This window comes from Bidens hawaiensis, unplaced genomic scaffold (assembly GCF_021521415.1).
Source record: "Bidens hawaiensis isolate Kalapana, Puna unplaced genomic scaffold, B.hawaiensis_p1.1 tig00011511_1, whole genome shotgun sequence".
Lineage (NCBI taxonomy): Eukaryota > Viridiplantae > Streptophyta > Magnoliopsida > Asterales > Asteraceae > Bidens > Bidens hawaiensis.
The window spans coordinates 616,886-636,804 of NW_027491902.1; the positions used below are offsets into that span (position 1 = coordinate 616,886).

The window sequence follows — 19,919 nt, forward strand, 5'->3', positions numbered from 1 at the left end:
CTTTTGGTATGATTATCATGATTTCCATTACTGATAATATTTATTTAAAACTTGAACTCACTCAGCTCAAGCTGACTTTGTATGCATATTAGTGTGAGTTTCAGGTTAGGAAGAGGATGCCTTATCGCTTGGACGTGCACGGAGTTACTTGGACGGTGAAGGGCATACTGGAATGAAGAATTGTTTATGAACATTTTATTTCAAAGAACTTATACAAGTTATACTTAATTTGGTTTTGGGCAAAATTCCCGGGTTTCGGGAACTTGTTTCATTTTTCATGTTTTCCGCTAAATTGACACTCTGATATGTTCGTTTTAATGGAAGAAACGGTTTTCAAGTTCAACTATTTCATTAAGTATTTAGAATGAATACCAACTGTGGGGTTCCCGGGATTCGGGGCCTTACATATTATTCCTATGATCTTATTCGAAATCAATCATAAAATAGTCAAAAACACAAAGTAGATGACCTAATAGCAACCTATCATAATGACAAACAATAATCAAGCCAACTATGGAATAATAAAACTCAACAAACAACTCTAAGCACACATATGCATCAATTTAATACAATTAAACCTTTTACTAGTCCATAAAACCATAACGATAAATAAATCCCAAGTCAAAATCAAACATCAAAATAGGTTCATCATAGCCTATGCAGTCTATAATGTTTAGCCTAGCATCATAAAATAAAACGAAACAATAATAAAGGAATTCATGGCGAAAATAAATAAGAACGAAAGATTAAAGGCGATAAAACCCGTGGTCTTCGTCTTTGGATGATAAGCACTTCGCCGGCTGATTCCTAGCCTTCGAACCCGCCAAAATATGCAATCCTAAGCTCCGGGAAACTCCAAATTTGGCTATGGATTTCAGGTTATGATTAGGGTTAAGTTTATGGGTGTTTATATAGACTTTCAAGGCCCATAAACTTAAAATTAGTAGAATATTCTGGAAATCTGAGCCCATAAATTTAATACTTGTAGAAGATTCTAAAAATCTTAGCCTATAGACTTAATATTTGTAGAAGATTCTAAAAAACTGAGCCCAAAGTGCCGCGCGACGGGCCTTCTCCCATTTTGCTTATTTTTGCCCTATTTCCGACATGATTGTAACCTGGAACCTAAAATATTCAAATAAATTAGTAATATACAAATTCTAATAAAAACCAAACGAAAACTAATAAAATATTATATTAAATATACAAGGGATTTATATATATTTAGCCTTATATTAATGATCATAAGGAGCTAATGAGCAAATTATTCATACTATAAACTTAGATAAACTTCAACACGAAAGATCTAGGGTTATAATAGTTATCAATTGATAGATTTGCAACCATATTGATAAAGAACAATAACCGAACATAACTGATACATGTTTGTAATCTGACAATCATAAAGAGCTTCAAAGGAAAATTGCTCATATAGTAAACTTAAATGAACTTTAACATGGATGATCTAGGAAGCGTGTTGAAAACGAGCAACAACCGGACATAACTCGTGCATAAATTAACTCAAGTTATATCTTAGTCAGACGTTTATGGGATATAAATAACCCTAGAAAAAAACAAGCTTATTGTACAAATAAGATAGCAGCAAGCAACAAACAAGGTACAAATAGCATAATACATCAATGACGATCAGTGTAGTTTGCATAAGCAGATCATCGAGTTCAAATCACAGGAGTATCAAAGTTATCGAACAGATTCCTTAACCTAAATGATGAGCAAACAGTAAAATACAGTTACAAATAGCAAAATACATGAATGAAAACCAATCAATATAGTTCAAAGAATCATATTATCGAGTCAATAGAACAGGTATCAAAGGAACTATAACTCCTAACATAATGTCTAAACTAATTCGACGTTTGTGTACTATAAATAAACCCTAGAAAGCAGATATAACCTAGATCATCCTTATTCTACAAATTAATATACCAGCTTGCAACTAACAAGGTACAAATAGCCAAATACATCTTTGAATAATCAGATCAACGAGTTCAAATCACGTCAATAGAGTTACAGAGCAATAATCGGTTGATGTAATTGAGGAAGGAAGAGTAAATTGAACTCACATCGGAGGAGATAATGATGAGTTCACAGAGAAATATGTCGTTGTGAGCGTAATTAGGCGTCGTGTTGATGACACTCAGTAACTGCTTGATTTCAGGTTGGAATGCGAAAGTCTCAGTTTCCGCCATTGATGGATGGAAGTTCTAACAGACACGTGATTGATTTGCGGACAAGATGAAAAATATATATACGTGAGAATTGAGGGGTGGAGTGGAGAGGATCGTTATATTGTTATTTTTCTTAGCCTATGGCCCATTACACACCAACAATTACAAGCCCACTCGAATAGTTATAATATTAATGTAATTTAAAATCCCTTTTGTAAATATTAATTAATATCTTTGAATAAGCCATTGTGCGAGTTGCGACAACCTCACATGGCATAATAGATGTAAGCTTATTAGATTGAAGGTTTTGATTCAATTCTAAGCAAGAATTAAAATTTGATGCAATTTAGAAGTGGATGAAAACTAAAAGTCAAACTAGTAATTTGAACTTTTAGATTGGAAAGAAAAAAAAGGTGTAAAATTTCAAACTAGTTAAAACATATTTTTTATATGGAGGGAAAGCGAATATGATGAGAGTGGGACACGAAGCCAATCAAATTTTCTTCAAATAGTAATAAATCATCATATGAGAAACTTGAACCATCGTCACTTTATATAGAAACCTCAAGATTAATAGACATAAAATATAGAAACCTCAATATTAAATGGTGTTGACTGGTTTTGTACCTAAGATTAAATGTCTAAAAGCTTCATACTCACTTTTCTAGTATATAATTATAATAGTACAGCTAAATATGTTAAACAATTTCAAAATTTAAAGATATCATTATTAAACATATAGGATATACAAGGAAAGAGTTCATAAATAATTCCTTTACTTACTTTAATAGTCATTTAAGCATAAATTAGCTTAAAGCCTCTATCCTTAAATTACTTTAATAGTCATTTAAGCATAATTTAAAATCCAAATCAAGATACAACAAAACCAAATTATATTAGTTTATTATTTTAACTCATAAGACCCATGCTCATCCTTATATCTATCAATAGTTCAATACACAAGAACATGTGTAAAAAATATATAAAAATTTCCTATGCATCACATCCTTTTAAGTACAACATACTTCCAAAAGAAATACAAAAACAAAAACTCTGTATTGCTGATGCTCTTAGTTTTTATCATACCGCCAACCAAAAGAAATACAAAAACTTCCAACCAATGCCAAAATGGGTGAAATATCCTTACGTTTATGGAAGCTACCAAACTCACATCTTTACCTATCATCTCTGTAACTCCCCTCCTTTTCTTGATCTTTCAAGAACCCTAAGAATGCAAGAAACCCAAAAAAGAAGAACCCACCAGATGACCACCGCCGTCATCATCACGTGGCGGTAGCCCAGGCCCTCCATCATCAAGGTCTGGAGACTTCTCCTTCCCTGTTTTCCAGTTCATTGTCAGAAATGATCTTAAAACCACGTGTAAGTAAATAGTAACATGATATAAAGGCTGACAATGATTAACTCCTCAAATATGAAACGATTAGTTGTTGTGTACAGCTATAGTTTATAGAGATAATATTACTTACATTCTTTTATCAGACAACTAATTTGGTTACTAGTAAATGAATCGAACGTCAGGAAAGTTCGTTTATTTAATAAACGGGCAAACATGAGCAAATATTTTGATCATCTGAAACATGAACACATGACCTGTTCGTTTATTTATGTCTGTGAATGTTCGTTCATTCAAATTTGTTTACGTTTGTTCATTTATGTTCGTTAGTTTATGTTTGTTTAAGTTCGTTTGTTTCAAAATTTTAGGCCCATTACAATTTAGTCTAGTTTTAGTAACTTTTAGATCCAAAACATTGTTGTTCACATTTACTTTTAAATGGTTTTAGCTCAGCTATGTCCGTTCGTTTATGTTCGTTAACGCACGAACATTAACGAACACGTTCATTTCTTAACAAGCAGACACGAACAAGAAAACGCTGTCGTTTAATTGATTGTGTAATCATTTGTTCACTTAAAGTTAAAAAAACACAACACCACACCGTTGGCCGTTTACTTTTAAATGGCTTTAGCTCAGTTATGTTAGTTCATCTATGTCCAGTTATGTCCGTTAGTTTACGTAAGTGAACTGTTCGTTAACGAACAAACATAAACAAACACAAACAAGTTCATATTCTTAACAAACGAACACGAAGTCACGAACAAAAAAACCCCTTTCATTTATCTGTTTGTGTTCGATCATTTGTACGGTTAGACATCAACGAACAAACACGAACATGCTCTGTTTGTGCTACTTCAGTTCGTTTACTGGCCTACTCAATGCACGTTTTTAGTAGTGAAATTGGAGCATTTGTATGCATATTTCGCCTATGAAGATCCAGATTTATTTTTGCCAACTTGCATGCGCAATCACATTTCCCAAACTTATTTGGTGAATGCCATTGCAGTTGACAGAACTCAAAATCAGGTTATCTCAAAGGTCTTAAAGTGCATGATAAAGGTGGTCCAACAAGGTTCTAATTAACATAAGCTAGTCTTATTGCATAATTGATCATGTCAAAGAGAGAAAAAAACTCATATAGTTTACCTTGAACAGGAGCAATGGTGATTGTTGATGACTGACTCATGACAGTTTGAGTCTGCTCTGTGCCCATTCTAGCATTCTGCATCAAAGAACATGCGAAAATCAGGTTATCTTATTTGGTGAATGCCATTGCAGTTGACAGAACTCAAAATCAGGTTATCTCAAAGGTCTTAAAGTGCATGATAAAGGTGGTCCAACAAGGTTCTAATTAACATAAGCTAGTCTTATTGCATAATTGATCATGTCAAAGAGAGAAAAAAACTCATATAGTTTACCTTGAACAGGAGCAATGGTGATTGTTGATGACTGACTCATGACAGTTTGAGTCTGCTCTGTGCCCATTCTAGCATTCTGCATCAAAGAACATGCGAAAATCATAAACTGTCTCATGCTCAATATATTAAATTATGACAATAGATAACATAAGTGCCTAAATTTCCTGATAGGTTGATCTTGATGTGCTACAGTTGAGAAATAAATGATATGTGGTAGAACTGAACTCACCAAAGCTGCAGCACAGATAAAAGCAGCCGACTTTGTTGATAAAATTAGTGTTGCAGGCTGTGTGATAAGTGGTCTAGATGGCAAGGAGCAAAGACTGCTAGACTTAATTTGCACAACATTTGGTAGTTCTGGTCTGGCTATTAAGAAATATCACAATGCACAAGCCTAAAGTTAGTAATGAATATATCTTATCTTGGTTTGAAGAAGCCAGTACTTGTAGCTAATATAAATAGGCAATGGACATTTTCATGGCATTTGGGGGAGAGGGGTTGGTCAAAAAATAAAAACCGGAAAATTAATATCGTAAAGTAATCATACCTGGTTGGGAGGTGGAGCTGGGAATCACAGTTGCACTCAACGAGAACATCTACATAAAGAAAAAAAAATGTTCAAGTTAGGTCATACGAATCATATGTATGTTTCGTTTGAATTCATCTAATCAAATAAGGTGACTCCTTATTCGTATCACAACATAAGTGTATTCTAATGAGACTATAGAATGACCCGACATGTCCACATCCAAACCCATGCCTGATGCATCTTCAAAACTAATGATAAAATAAATAAAGTTAGAATTAATGATAAAATAGAAAATGGAATATATATTCTAACATTATAAGTTTGAGAAAATCTCTTCTTATACAATATTTGTAGTTTTATCACAAGTTTTCCTATCGTCATCCAGTATCACAAGTTTAAGGCCGCGTGTTTCAATCTTCACACTATGTTTAATTTCTTATATCTAAGACGACGTTGAACAGCTCCTACTACAGCGAACGACATGAAGATAATGTCCAGAAAAACCTGCAAAACAACAAACATTGTTGTGTCATAAAAAAATAATAAAAAAAAAAAAAACAAGTGTAGTTGGTTAATTAAAGCTTTCCTAAACCCCACTTTGAACAAAAAGTGACCATTTTTAAGATGACTCGTTTTGATTTGGTACCAGGTTGACTCAAACCGCATAAGTATTTTGTTTTTCAATTTAATCTTAAAAATGTTCACATAATATCCAAAACCAAACCAATGTCTCAACCCAATTTTTAAAATCAGCAAGTCCCTTATAGTCAACGCTAACCAGATTCAACTTCAACCCATAATCAAAATTTCCATATTTTCCAAATTACCTCTCCAACCATATCAAATTCATTCTATTTTCATGCCATCTAGGCCACCAAGTGACCCATAAAAAGGTTAGCGGTAACGAAATAAAAGATCACTTCATATTGTAGATTTTTTTTTGGTGGTGTTTGCCCTTAGTCATATAAACAGTGTAACTTGTGTGAGATTCAGCGTTTTCACTGTTCCACTAAGCTATCAAATCATAGTCAAAATAAATCCAACCCATTTGGACAATCCACATATTCCTAAATTGCACAAATTGTTACCTATATTCTAAATCTCTCTAACATTCCAAACAAAGTGATTGATCATATTCGTTTACTTTCCCTCATGATGTCTAGAAATTAGGACAAGTTGCCTAATGAACAAAATACCCGTATAACATAAATGAATATGTTGTTAAATTCTTCTAGAACTTGTTGCTTGAATTATGCAATATGACCTGTTAGGGGTAAAATAATAACCAAATTGGACTTACTTGAAAGTAAACGGGTAGAATTACCACATGTGTTCTAAGATAATGAGCATATATTAGTAGTCTAGTACATTAAATCTAAAATACTTACATCATTCATGCCGTTAGAAAGAACTTACATCATTCATGCTGTTATAAAGAAGCTGCAAACAATAAAATTGTAACCTCCGTGTTTTTTTAGAGATTTAGTTTTATTAGATAAACGAGTTAATTTAGATGCGTGTCGTGTTGCGTTATTTAGTTAATTAAATAATTTAAGAGAATGGATAAGATTATTATAGTTAATGAACTTAAACATATTTTTTGAGCCTAAAATCATTGGGTTTTGCCTATTTAAAACCTAAACCCTAAATCCATCCTTATCCTCATCATTCCATCATCATTCTCTTAATCATTATCGCACACATTCATACACACACAAATTCCGTGTACACACATCCTTTTTACCCATTCAAGATTTTTAGAAGATCCGGTTAAAGTTTCAAATTAACAAGGTTGATCCAATCCATAAGGTACTCGTGTTTTAAATTATTAATATCCATTTCATTCTCATCTCGTTTCTATTCTAGACCCATTAAGAAATGAACAAACGAGATCGAAAACGAAACACGAAAAAGGAACCGAAGCAAACCAACATAAAACAAACTGGGGTGAACAAGCTACAAACAAATCTAATGATAATAATAACAATAACAGCAGTTTGTGATGTAACCAAATACAAGCAATAGCAAATTGGTGTGAACAGGGTTCGACGAAACCCGGAGCTCCGTAACCGAAAACCCAAACCAGGACACGAAATGAACCTAACTTCTCTCAACTGAACCTTAAAAGCCCTTCAACTGGCTCTCTTAGCTGCAAGATCCGAACCCTTAAGAAAACGAGCCCAGAACCCTACTCCCGTCCGTCTCCCGTGAACGGAAAAGCTGCACGAGACCCGAGGTGTGACCGGCTTCCTGTCCTTCGTGTCGAATACGAACAGCTCGAGTTGTAGGTAGAAATAAACCAGATCTGACCTAAACCCGTGCGAACTCGTCTCCGAACTTCGCATCGCATGACGTGCGAACTCCGATATTCGCATCGCGTGACGTCATCATGCGAATTCTTTGTAAGAGACTGGATTCGCGCGAATTCTTTGCAAGCGAATGGCCTTAGTGCCGATCGAACTCATGCGAACTGAGCGGATGCGAATTAAACCCCGAGAGAACTCCACTCCATCCCCGTGACTCTGTGCCGTCGAGGTGGTGGCCGGAGCTAATAAGCGACGGTGGTGGGGTGGGGTGAGCTAGAAGATAATGAAATAGGAAATGGCTAGAGATTGGCCGGCCAACCCATGTTCTTCGACGTTGTTGTTCCGGTGGCCGGAGGAAGGAAGGCCGGAGGCGGTGAAGGATGGCGGTGGTGGGAGTGGCTGTGAAGTAAGAAGAAAGAAGAATGTAGGTTAGGATGAAGGTGGGGGTGTTTATATACTTAGGGTTGGGGGCTGTTTTGGTAATTTAATAATAACAATAATAAAATTTAAAATAATAATAATAATAAACTTTAATATTAATAATAATAATAACTTATAATAATAGAAGAGTAAGATGGATCCAAGAACTTAAGCGAGACCCGAACTCGAGACCCGACTCGTCTAACAACCCGTGAACCGCCTCAATTAAAGGAAGGTGAGTTGAATATGAACCAAACACAAGAGCTCACTCGTTAAAGAAGTGAAATCTTTAATGAAGTTAGGTGTAGGCCCGACACGAACCTGAACCCGCTTAAGGACGTTAATTCATAAACGCATTAAGGGCATGAATTAATAATAAAGAAGCGAATGTAATATAAATATACGATACTAACAAATGAGGATTTAAGTATATTAAATTAGTACGAACGGTTAAAGAAGAATACATGTCAGTTCAATTAACTTAAAAGTTAACCCCGTTAACTTGGAGAATAAATAATAAACAAATATAGAGGATTAATATGTGTACGTTATTAACAGTTAGTCGAGCTCTATTAAAGAGAGGAATTTCTATTAATTCAGAGAGGAATCGACTGCAGGTGAGTTCTAGCCCCTTTCTCTGTGACGTTTTTCGGGGCTGTGTGCATACTCCTATGTGATAGTTAATACATTTATCCTAAGTGATAAGTGTATGATATGTGTATGATTATTTATTGAATGTTGTATGAATGTGTGTATATAAATATAATTATTATATATGCAATTGAAAGATGTGCAGTATGCACGTATGATAGGAAACGTATGAAGTAAACGTATGGACGACTGATGGGACATGTATGGTTGTATGGTTAAACGAGACAAGGGACCAGACCCTATTAATATATGTGATAGAAGGGACCAGACCCTAATAATATCTGAGACTGTGATAGAGGGATCAGACCCTAATAATATCTGAGATAGTATGGATCAGACCCTAATAATATTTGAGATTAGAGAGACTAGACCCTAATAATATCTGAGATTGTGATAGAGGGATCAGACCCTAATAATATCTGAGATAGTAGGGATCAGACCCTAATAATATCTAAGATTAAAGGGACCGGACCCTATTAATATATGGGATAGAAGGGATCAGACCCTTGAAAATATCTGATATTGAGGGACCAGACCCTAATAATATCCGAGATAGTAGAAGTAGGATAGTTACGGTATGCCATAGGAAAGTAGGAAAGAAAGTGTGTAAATACGTATGCATGTACATAAAGTATATATGAATGAGTAATAGTAGGTAAAGTACGAAATACGTATCTCCGGGCGCGTATAATTATGGACGTGAATGTATTGTATGTTAATTGATTAACTAGAACTCATTCAGCGTGGCTGACTTTTAGTATGCACGCAGGTGAGTAGGATGAGACAGGTTGCATGAGTGGGACACATGACAATAAGAGGTAGACTGACATCGCTATGAAGAAGAGTCACGTGTTATTTATATTTATATTAAGACTTATGTTATTTCAGTTTAAAGACAAAGTACTTATGTTATGTAAGATGGTTGACTTTTATTCCGTGAGATGTTTTAATTAACTCTGATTTTCCGAATTATGTGAATGAGTAAATCTAACCAGCATGAAAGTAGGGCACCCGGAGCCTTACAAAAATCTAAGAAAGTAAAATGTGAGCACATATTAGTACATTAATCTAGTTTGCTTGCATCTGATTTCATCATTTGTAGATGATTTTGAATCTCATAAAAAGAGAAAAAAAAATGCCATTTAACCATTTATTTCTAACTCTTTACTTATGTACAAGTCACCGCAGTTGGCTCTCCATTAACTGTATAATTGGTCTTTTGGAATCGGTGTTGGCTCGTTGCCTAGTGCTGCAAATTTATTGTACTTTACTCAAAAATAGACTAAAATATTCAAAATTTAAGAAAAGATTATTGATGGCAAACTTACGTTTGAGTATACACCTGGGTTTGCTAGATATCTACTTTCTTTGGAGCTACGGACATTTGTAGTTTTATTCAAGTTTAGGCTGAAAAGGGAAAAAAGAAAACGTTCATAAGAGTTGAAGGCTAATATAAAGTTTCACACGTAGAAATTGTAAGAAGGATAACATATTAAGATTTGAATAAATAAATAATTATTGAATGTGTGTAGCTAACAGGTTCGTCTCAAAAGCTTGTAAAAATAACTACATATTTATACATGAAGACACACATTTAACTAATAATACTATAATGCTTGTAAAGATTCGCCATTTCTAAAACTCTACTAATAGTTTCATCTCAGACGATATTGATTTGCATATTTCTACAACTAACGATATTCACACAACAAACAATGTTCCAAAACATAAAGCATAAGCCCGCTGTGTTTCAAGATTTGGGTTTTATCCAAATGGACCAAATACTAAATTAGTTTTTTATCCACATGTTAACATGTAAAATTTGACAAATTTGTAACATTTCACGGTATGTGTTTCAAGAGCCCTAATAAATGTAGCATTTTACACTATCAGTTTTATCCAAATCGACTTGAACAAAAGCCCTAATAAGTTTTTTTATCAATTAAACAAAAGCCCTAAATGTTACAAAAACAAAGCATAAAGTAAGTGTGCTTCAAGATTTGAATCCCTTGAGAAAAAACCCCTCGACAATTAATCGATTGACCCTAATTCTATGTATCAAACCATAATATGAAATTAACATCTATGATTATCCTTAAAAGAGCTTACCCTAATTCTATGTATCAAACCATAATAAGAAATTAGCATCTATGATTGGGTGTATAAACATAACCGATTTCCAGGAATCAAAACTGTACAAATCAATTTCGATTTCTCAAAAATCATCAATTAGGAGTATTTTACTATCAATATTGATTTCTCAAACACTTTCAAATCAATTCTAGATACAAATAACTTAGCAGAATAATAAAAAAATCAATATTGAAAAGAAGGACAATATCAAATTTTTTTAAAAGAATCTTGCTTGGATAGATTTGTCAAATGATAATCATAATCTTACATGGGATTAATTGAGAACCCTAGTTGTGATACTCGGTTAAATAAAAAGTATTATTATATTTCATAATCGAGATTAAGTCATGTTAAACCGGGTTAAGTGAGAAATTAAGACCGTAAGTTAAAAATATTATTTTATACTCTAAAAATGAAGGTTATATATAAAGGAAAGCACGTGAGAAGTTAAACCAAATAAAGAAATTTTGGTGATAAGTTAGAAGAAACGAACGTTTTCGGTTAAACGTGCGAATATTCAACCTGACATTTGAGAAAATATCCATGGGTGAATCCAATTGAATATTGTTGAGGATTGAAACCGAGAACGAAGGCGAAAATATAACTCAATTCTGAGTTATAATGAAGCGAGAAAATGCAAATTAGTATTTTCAAACACGGTCGTTAAAGCACATGTACCGATAAGTTTGCAAAAGTTAATGTTGTCGCCGTATTTTGAGGTTTATCATGTGGATAAAACAAATCAAATAGATACCATAAGTTTGGATGAGTTGTTTTTGAAAAAAAAAATAACTACACTAGTTTCATTAAAAGCTTGGAGCAACACGGAACCGACACTGGGAAACGATCGATAATAACTTGTTAGCAAAAATAATAAGTTAACGAGACAAATTTAAGTCAAAAATGGAATAAATAATTTAACGATATGCATTTGAAAAATACAACGTCACTTGAAGTAACGGGATCATTGAAGTGAGAGACCAAAATTCGATCGTTAAACTCGTTTAAAACTGAACCTATATAATGTGGGTCACCCCACATATTATTCATTTTCTCGTAACTCAGCTGAAATCTAGAGAGAGAGAGCGAGTAGAGAGAAGGCAGAGAATTCTGTCAATGGCCAATGGCGGTCCGACGGCGGCCAACAGTGGCCAATGATGGTTCGGCGCGGTGGTCCGGTGGCGGCCGAAGTCCGTCTTCTACCCTGAACCATTTTTCAGCGTCCCGAACGCGATGGTAATCCTAATTTTGAGCTTAGGGGATGTTTGGGATTTCTTATTTTACCTCCTTTAACTTTTCATTAAGTTAATAAGTTATAAAAATGTAACTTAAGGAATTTTTCCTCTCACAATGTAAGCAATCCCAAACACCTTATTGCTTTTCAAAAAATTAATAAGTTATAAGTTGGTGAAAATAAGCAATCCCAAACACCCCCTTAAGTTCGTTAAAAACATGTTTTAAAATCTGGACAGTTTTTATTGGTTTTGCAAGTTTGCAAATATCGGTCTATAACGGAAGATATAACGGTCCGATCATCTTGATTTTATACGGAGGGTTCATAACCTATAGATAATCATTTTGAATAGTGTAGATGAGGATTGGAGTAGTTTAAGTTGGGTTTCTAGACCCGTTTTTGTGTTCTTTCGTTGGACGGATTCCAAAAACGCAGCTCTAAGGAAATGAAGATTCCTAGAGATTCGACCATTGGATCAAGCTGAAATTTTCAGTGAACCTTCATAACATATAGATCTTTGATTCCACCAAAGTAATCGATGATCATATGTCTGGATGGTAAGTTATAATCTTGGTAAGTTACTGGTCAATTTCTATATTGAAAATAGTTTCTTAAAACTAGTTGCAAGTAGGTTTTGAAGTGTCGTACGGACGATCCGAGACCGAAGAAATGTTCGTGATGTAAAAACGAACACGTTGATATATCCGGATCGCATTGCATGCTGGTTTTGAGCAGATTTCTATATTCGAATCGTACATGATGAGGTATGTCTTTTATATCTTTAAGTATTGAAAAAGTTAGATAACAAGAGATTAGTATAAATATTGTTATTGGAAATAACTTGAAAAATGAAAATGTTGTAAATAATTATTTTGAGAACCGTGACTTAATATCGAGTGTTAGAGCATTCTCATCCAACCCCTTATTTTGTGTGAGGGGTGTTTTTATCATTTAGAGAGTGATTCAGGGTGTTGTGAGTGAAAAGTTTTTATATTTTAGAACAAGTAGTGATTTTTCTGTATATTTGAAAAGTTACTGTTCATCCATATAATTTTTTATTATATTTGGAGAGTGGTTGTGAATAAAAGAAATAGAAAAGGTAAAGATAAAAGATATAAAAAGTATTATTTAATTGAAATTGAGAGAGAAAATATAGTGAGTTTTAGTGTAATTTTTGATTTAGAGATAGATGGTAGGATGAGAATGCTCTTAAAAACGGTACAACCGAGACTTGAATACTTTTGTGTATCATTATGATATAAAGATATATATATATATATGATATTTGGACGAAAATATTTTATTCGGATAATCGATTAATAAAAGATTATTATATTTTATAATAAATATATACTTTTTATTAAATAACGTCCATGTTTATTTTTTGAATAATGTATTAGTTTTATAACGATTTTTTGAAACGAAGTTGTTTACAATTATATGATATTTTGAAACGCTCGATTCAGTTACGATTTTCTTAAACAATAAAAGTTTGTTATTCAATAATTATAATTATGATAAATAAGACATGTGAGAATAAACGAGTTAGGTTAGGATATGCTCCTATTATTATATCTATGTTTATGTGTTAATATGCTTTATATTAAACATAGGAATCCAGTTATCATTGGATGACGGTAATTAAGATCTTGACATGAACTGGTTGTGTATCACGCGTGTGTTATTTGTGTTGAGGTTAAGGTGAGTTTCTCAAAAATCCCCACCATTTTTAATGTTTTAAATTGTTTATAAATGTACAAGGGGAAAACTCGTTTGGGTCAAAAACACATTTTATTTGGCAATTGTGGTATTGTAATGACTTTAAATTTGACCGATGCTAACAAACGTGGTCGGGATGGCACGAAGATAAGCAGTCTTTATAATCGTTAACTGTTGGACAGACATAGAAATATTGGTATATCTATCGAGTGATGCCTTATCATTACAAGTCATGCCGGTGGGTAAAATGATAAATATTTTGAATTATTGTACGCTTTGATTATATGTTTAATGGTCTTACAATTGTTATATTACTAGCTAGTTTATAACTATCACAATTTGTTTAGAAATAAAATGTTGTATTTTAGACACTTTCGTTAGTAAAACGAAAGGGGTCCCTTTGGTCTGTTGTAGTAAACGAGGACCGGATTTTTTTTAATCGAAAGTAGACCTTGGTCTAGTAAAGGCAAGGTATTGTTTTAACTTTGGTCTTGTGCGGACAAAGTAGTGTTGAAATAAACAAAGTTAGACTTTGTGTTATTATTGGCTGTGTTTTCACAAAGAAAAGTTATGTTTTAAAATGTTTGAAAAATATAACGACACTTTCGTTTAGCGAGAGGGGTCTAACGGATTTTCGTGGGACGAAAAATGGTTTTGATGTGACTTTTGGTTTTATGCCAATAAGGACGAACCAATATTTTTAACAGTATTTTAACAAAGGAAAAGTTTTGTTTCAAGATATAGATTTTAAAGTTGAGAACTCACCAACCATTGTGTTGATGCATTTTTAAACGTGTTTTCAGATAAATGAGTCGGACCTTTGTGGAGGTGACGTGGGAAAATGGGAAAAGGTTTAAATCCCAAAAAGTGGACGCGTTGTGTTTTTAAACTAACTGTGTACTCTGATACATAAAACTTATGTTTTCTCTTTCATAAATGTCCAACCTGTTTATATATGATGTTGTGTTTGAATACCATTAGTTGAACGGCGTCTGTCACCGACTAAATTAGTTGATTAAATCTTTCACTGTTAAATTAAGATTTTTGGGATGTAACACGAATCTACAACTCAGCTCGATAAAGGAGTAGACGACATATTTCATAAATAAAAGAATATTAAATAAACTCAACCCTATATAATTATAACAATATACCAGTTATAGCTAACGGGTCAAACCGTTTGACCCATAACTCATGAATAGGTTGAATTAAGAAGAATAGAGAATAGAAATTAGGATGGAAATTAAAGCTAGGATTGAATGTGGTTATGACAAATCATCCTTATTATTTATGTTTATTAGTACAGTTATAAGTTAGATTAGACTATTTAGGCTCTTATATTATACTAGCTTTAGAACCCATGTATTACACGGAATTTGCTAATGTGCAAATTAGTACAATAAATTATTTGAAACAAATAAGAAAGACAAAATAGAATTTTTAGAAACAATACAAATTTTGTTATATTGAATAAATATTGGGTTGATCAGCTATTAATGTCACAAATCCCGAAAATTCTTTTTTTTTATGCAAATCCGTTTTTTACATATGAAAAAAGTTTTTAAATTAGATAATATATTTATATTTAAAAAAGTTAAGATATTAAGAAAAATTATTTATTTTTTAAATGTACACGTAATCTATGAAATCGTATATTGTTATTATTAGTATATTCTTTTATATTATTATGCATGACATTATTATATATTATAAATTAAAATTAGAATTGGTTAAATATTTCAATTCCAATTTTAGGTGTATATTTTACATGTAAATTGCATTAAATGCTATTTGTTTTATAAGGAATTGTTCAAATTATTTGTTTTATAAGGAATTGTTCAATTTTAAAATATATAATCTTTATTTATAATATGTAAATTTTTTAGAATTTCTATAAATAGATATTAGGAATTTGAACGGGAAAATTTAGCCAAGAAAGAATATGAAGCTGACACGTTATCATCCTTATTTTCTTTTATTAATATAGGTAGATGTTGAAGTTTAATGAAATTGCGAGACACGATTTCTACCATACCACTTAAGAAGGTTTAACTTCACTTCACATCACATCAGGATGGAACACAAAGTATTTTAGCTGTTTTGTTAAATAGGCCAAATACTACATTGATTTTTATTAGCTTGGTACGATAACAATAAAAGCATTTCAAATTTCCGAAACCAAATGATACCAATAATACCGATACCAATCATCTCAGTAAATCGCTACTCGATAGAAAATGAGTCTTACATAAAGAAAGAATAGAAAATGGATAACGTCTTTGAAGGCTCCCTTTGGTTAGTTTGTTTGATTTAGAAGAAATTGATGAAAACAATAATACCTTTCTTTCTGGCGTGCAATATCTTTTGTTTATATTAACACGCTCCGATACGCGTTTTGATAATCTATAATTTAATTCTTTATTATTACACCGTAAAATAAAAATAATTACATATATCTCTCTATAATTAGTTTTAAGGGTTGACGGCTTGTCAACAAACACCTTTCGAGCCTCACCTCACAGATATTATTATTCCTCACAACATTCATTCTCTCTCTACAGCAACAACAGTGAATCAGTACACTATAATATAATATCTCCTGCCTGCTAATTCATGTCGGTAATAATTCATTCTATTCATTCCACTTGTTTATCTCAGCTTTTATCATTTCGTTTCCGTAATTTTGTATTCGATCTTATGCTTGTGTTGTTAGTAAGATCAATGACCTATGTAGTTTTTAATTTAAATTAATTCCTAATTCGTGGTCAATTTTGAGGATTTAGTTAGCTAGGGTTTGGAAATTACGAATCTTCATCTAATTGTTATGATTTTAAGCTAGATTTTCCCCCTTGCCCCACTCTAGCCCTGAATATGTTGTTTTAACCGGGCCCACGCTGGCTTTCAGAGTTTGGCTTGGGTGTTCCCCCGGGAAACCATACCACTTGACAGTCGTTCTGCCACCACAATAGCAGAACTAACACACGGGGTGGGACGAAAATCCGGGTGGGCTCGAGGTTCAAACTGATAAGTGACTATTTGATAAAATATAGGTTTGACTTGTATGTTGTTGTTTGATTGATTGGCAGGAGGAGAACGGTAGGCCATTGCCTAAATTTGGGGATTGGGATGTGAATGATCCGGCATCAGCTGAGGGTTTTACTGTCATTTTTAATAAAGCCAGGGATGAGAAGAAGACAGGTGGCAAGGCCGACTCACCATCAAATGCGGATCCTGGTGTTAAGCAAGCTGCTACGCCTGTAAAGAAACCTCCAGCTGTAAGTGCCCCTTAATTTCCCCTGTTACAGCTGGATTGAGTTCTTTTGTTATAAATTCAGTTATTATGATATGATTGCTTGCCATGAGTTCTTAACTGGATAGTGGGGCTCCATATAATTGCTTTGAAGTAGTTTGGGCGACATCTATTTTAAATGGCTGCTGAGCTGTAGTAGGTGTTAACCGGGTTGGGTTGGCGGGCTGATGGGTTGAATTCTTCAGCTGTAACCGACCCCATATACTTATTCGTGTCGTCTCGTGTCGTTTGGAGCCCACTTAAAATGGTGTGGCGTTTCATTTTGTGTCCATTTGCGGATATCAGAGTTTAAACAGTTAATTAATTCGATTCATATGAAACCTTTTTTTTGTGTATGTCTCATTCCCAATTAACAAACTTGGGTTTGTATATTTAACTCGAGATTGGAATAAGTGAAGAATGGGAATAATCGGAGAATGGGTGGTTATAACTAAATCACTAATAAAAAAAATTGTTGGAAGTGAAGAGTAGATATAAAGGTTTAATACGGAAATTAATTTAACTTTTAAAGTTTAATAGTTATGAAAAATTTAAATATTTAACTTCAAATTTTTACATTTTTCATCTTTGAAATGATAATATTAACTTCTTTAGAAACTATTAAACGAGCTCGAGCTTGACTAGGATGCGAAGCTACTACTTATATATATAAATATAATAAGTTTGAAGTTATATAATAAATATTATTATATATTAATTTGGATAAAAATAACTAACTAGTTTTGACCATGTTTCTCTTTGGCCCTTTTGATTTGCAGAAGAAATGGTTTTGCTGCATGCAAGCACCTGATGCAGAATCTTGACATGGTTGTTAGCTAGGCCCGCAACGGGTGCTTCGGGCTGGGCCCCGGCGCGGTTCAGTTATTTGGATTGTGTGTGTATAGAGTGGGGTCTTCTAAATGGAAATGAAAGACTTTGAAATATGTGTAAATTACAGATTTTGGAGTTTCTTGCTTTTTTGGTGTGTTTTATCTTTTATGAATCAAAAGCAAGGGTCATGTGTAGCTGTTTCGATCATTTGCTTTGGTTTTACTTTTGGAAAGTTTATTATTAATAGAATGTGTGATGGATGATCATTGTTTGTTCTGGTTTAATTTGGAAGGGTTAGGTTATAATAGGAAGTGTAGTTTTTGTAAAAAGGATAAGAAGTAATTTTCTTCATTAATTTTGAGCATGGATGGTTGAGATTAGTTTAGGGAGAAATTAAGTGTGAACATAAGGGAAATGACATAAAATGAATAACACATTTATTGGCTTCCCCTCTCCACATGCAAGGCATATGTCAACTTCCCCCATCATTTTAAAACGTCTATAACTTTTTTTATGATGTTTTTATTGAAAAACAAATTCACCATAATAATGAGTGTCTTTTTATCTTTTATATGAGTACCATATTGTTATATAAAAATTAAAAAAAATTAGTGGGTTTTTACAAATTGTGTTTTACAAAATTGTGTTATACAATAATATTTTCATTGTGTTTTTTTTTCATAGTGTTTTTACATTGTGTCATACAATTGTGTTTTTTATTGTGTTTTATCATTGTGTTATTTTTTTCATAGTATTTTTTTCCATTGTGTTTTTCATAGTGTTTTTCACTGTGTTTTTTTTTTGTTTTTTTTTGCAGTCGTTTTCCGGTGACTTTTTTCCGACGACTTTTCGGTGAATTTCCAGCGAAATTTCTCGGGGATTGTTTTCCGACGACTTTTCCGGTGAAATTTTCAGACGAAATTTCCATAGACTTTTCCGGCAAGGTGGTGGTGGTGGGTGACGGTTGTGGTGGCAATGGCCGGTGGGGGTGGTGGTGGTTGTAGAAAATGAGTGAAGATTTAAGTGGGTTTTATGTACGTGGGTTTTTGAAATTAATGTAAGTGAGTTTTGAGATTAAAGTAAGTGGGTTTTGATATAAAAGTGTTAGACGAAAATACCCTCCTTCCTTGCCAGCCTTCTTAGAAAAATCAAACTTCTTATTTGAACCTAACCCTAATTTGGAATTTATTATTGTAATACTAGGTTATTGACCCGTGTATTACACGGGCAGAAATATAAAAAACCATCCAAGTAAACGTATATGTAATTTCAAACGACAATATTTTTTTAATATGTATTTTAAGAAAGCAATATAATTTATAATTGTAAGTCATATTCAAATGAAAACATAATATTGAAAAACATAGACTTACAAAACATTTACCTATATTATTAAAGCAACACATTATTTCCACATCTCATTCAACTAGACCTTCCACAGGTGCCAAGTGTATAACTTTTCATTTTTACAATTTTCATTTAAGGAATGATAAAATGAAAAATATGTTGTTGGTGGGAATTGAACTCACTACCTTGTTTTTAAAATGTCTATGGCTTACCAGCTCAACTAGGATAAATTGATGTTAACCTTTTCTTTTTCTTAATTATTATAGATTCACAACCTTCCATTTTGATTTATTTTAAAATACAAATACAAAATATTCTTACTAATCTATGTATTTTAGAAAAAAGTTATTTATATCTTATAAATCCATAAGGTATGTTATTATTTATATTATTAAATTTATTTTTTTGTTTACTTTTTAACTACCTATGCATCACACGGGCTATATCCTAGTGACATTATATAGTAGAATGTTGACAAATAAAATTTTAAACTTTAAAA

The 19,919-nt window shown here is 32.9% G+C and overlaps 1 pseudogene across 1 annotated transcript; it reads right to left on the reverse strand.

The window, feature by feature from the left end:
* Nucleotides 1-3,361: 3,361 nt before the first annotated feature.
* LOC143538236 (uncharacterized) lies at nucleotides 3,362-6,340 on the reverse strand (annotated as a pseudogene). The gene is made up of 6 exons (XR_013136213.1): nucleotides 6,318-6,340; nucleotides 5,660-5,738; nucleotides 5,509-5,557; nucleotides 5,191-5,327; nucleotides 4,962-5,037; nucleotides 3,362-3,527 (listed from the first exon to the last, which is right to left on the reverse strand). The product of XR_013136213.1 is annotated as an uncharacterized LOC143538236 (transcript).
* Nucleotides 6,341-19,919: the final 13,579 nt, after the last annotated feature.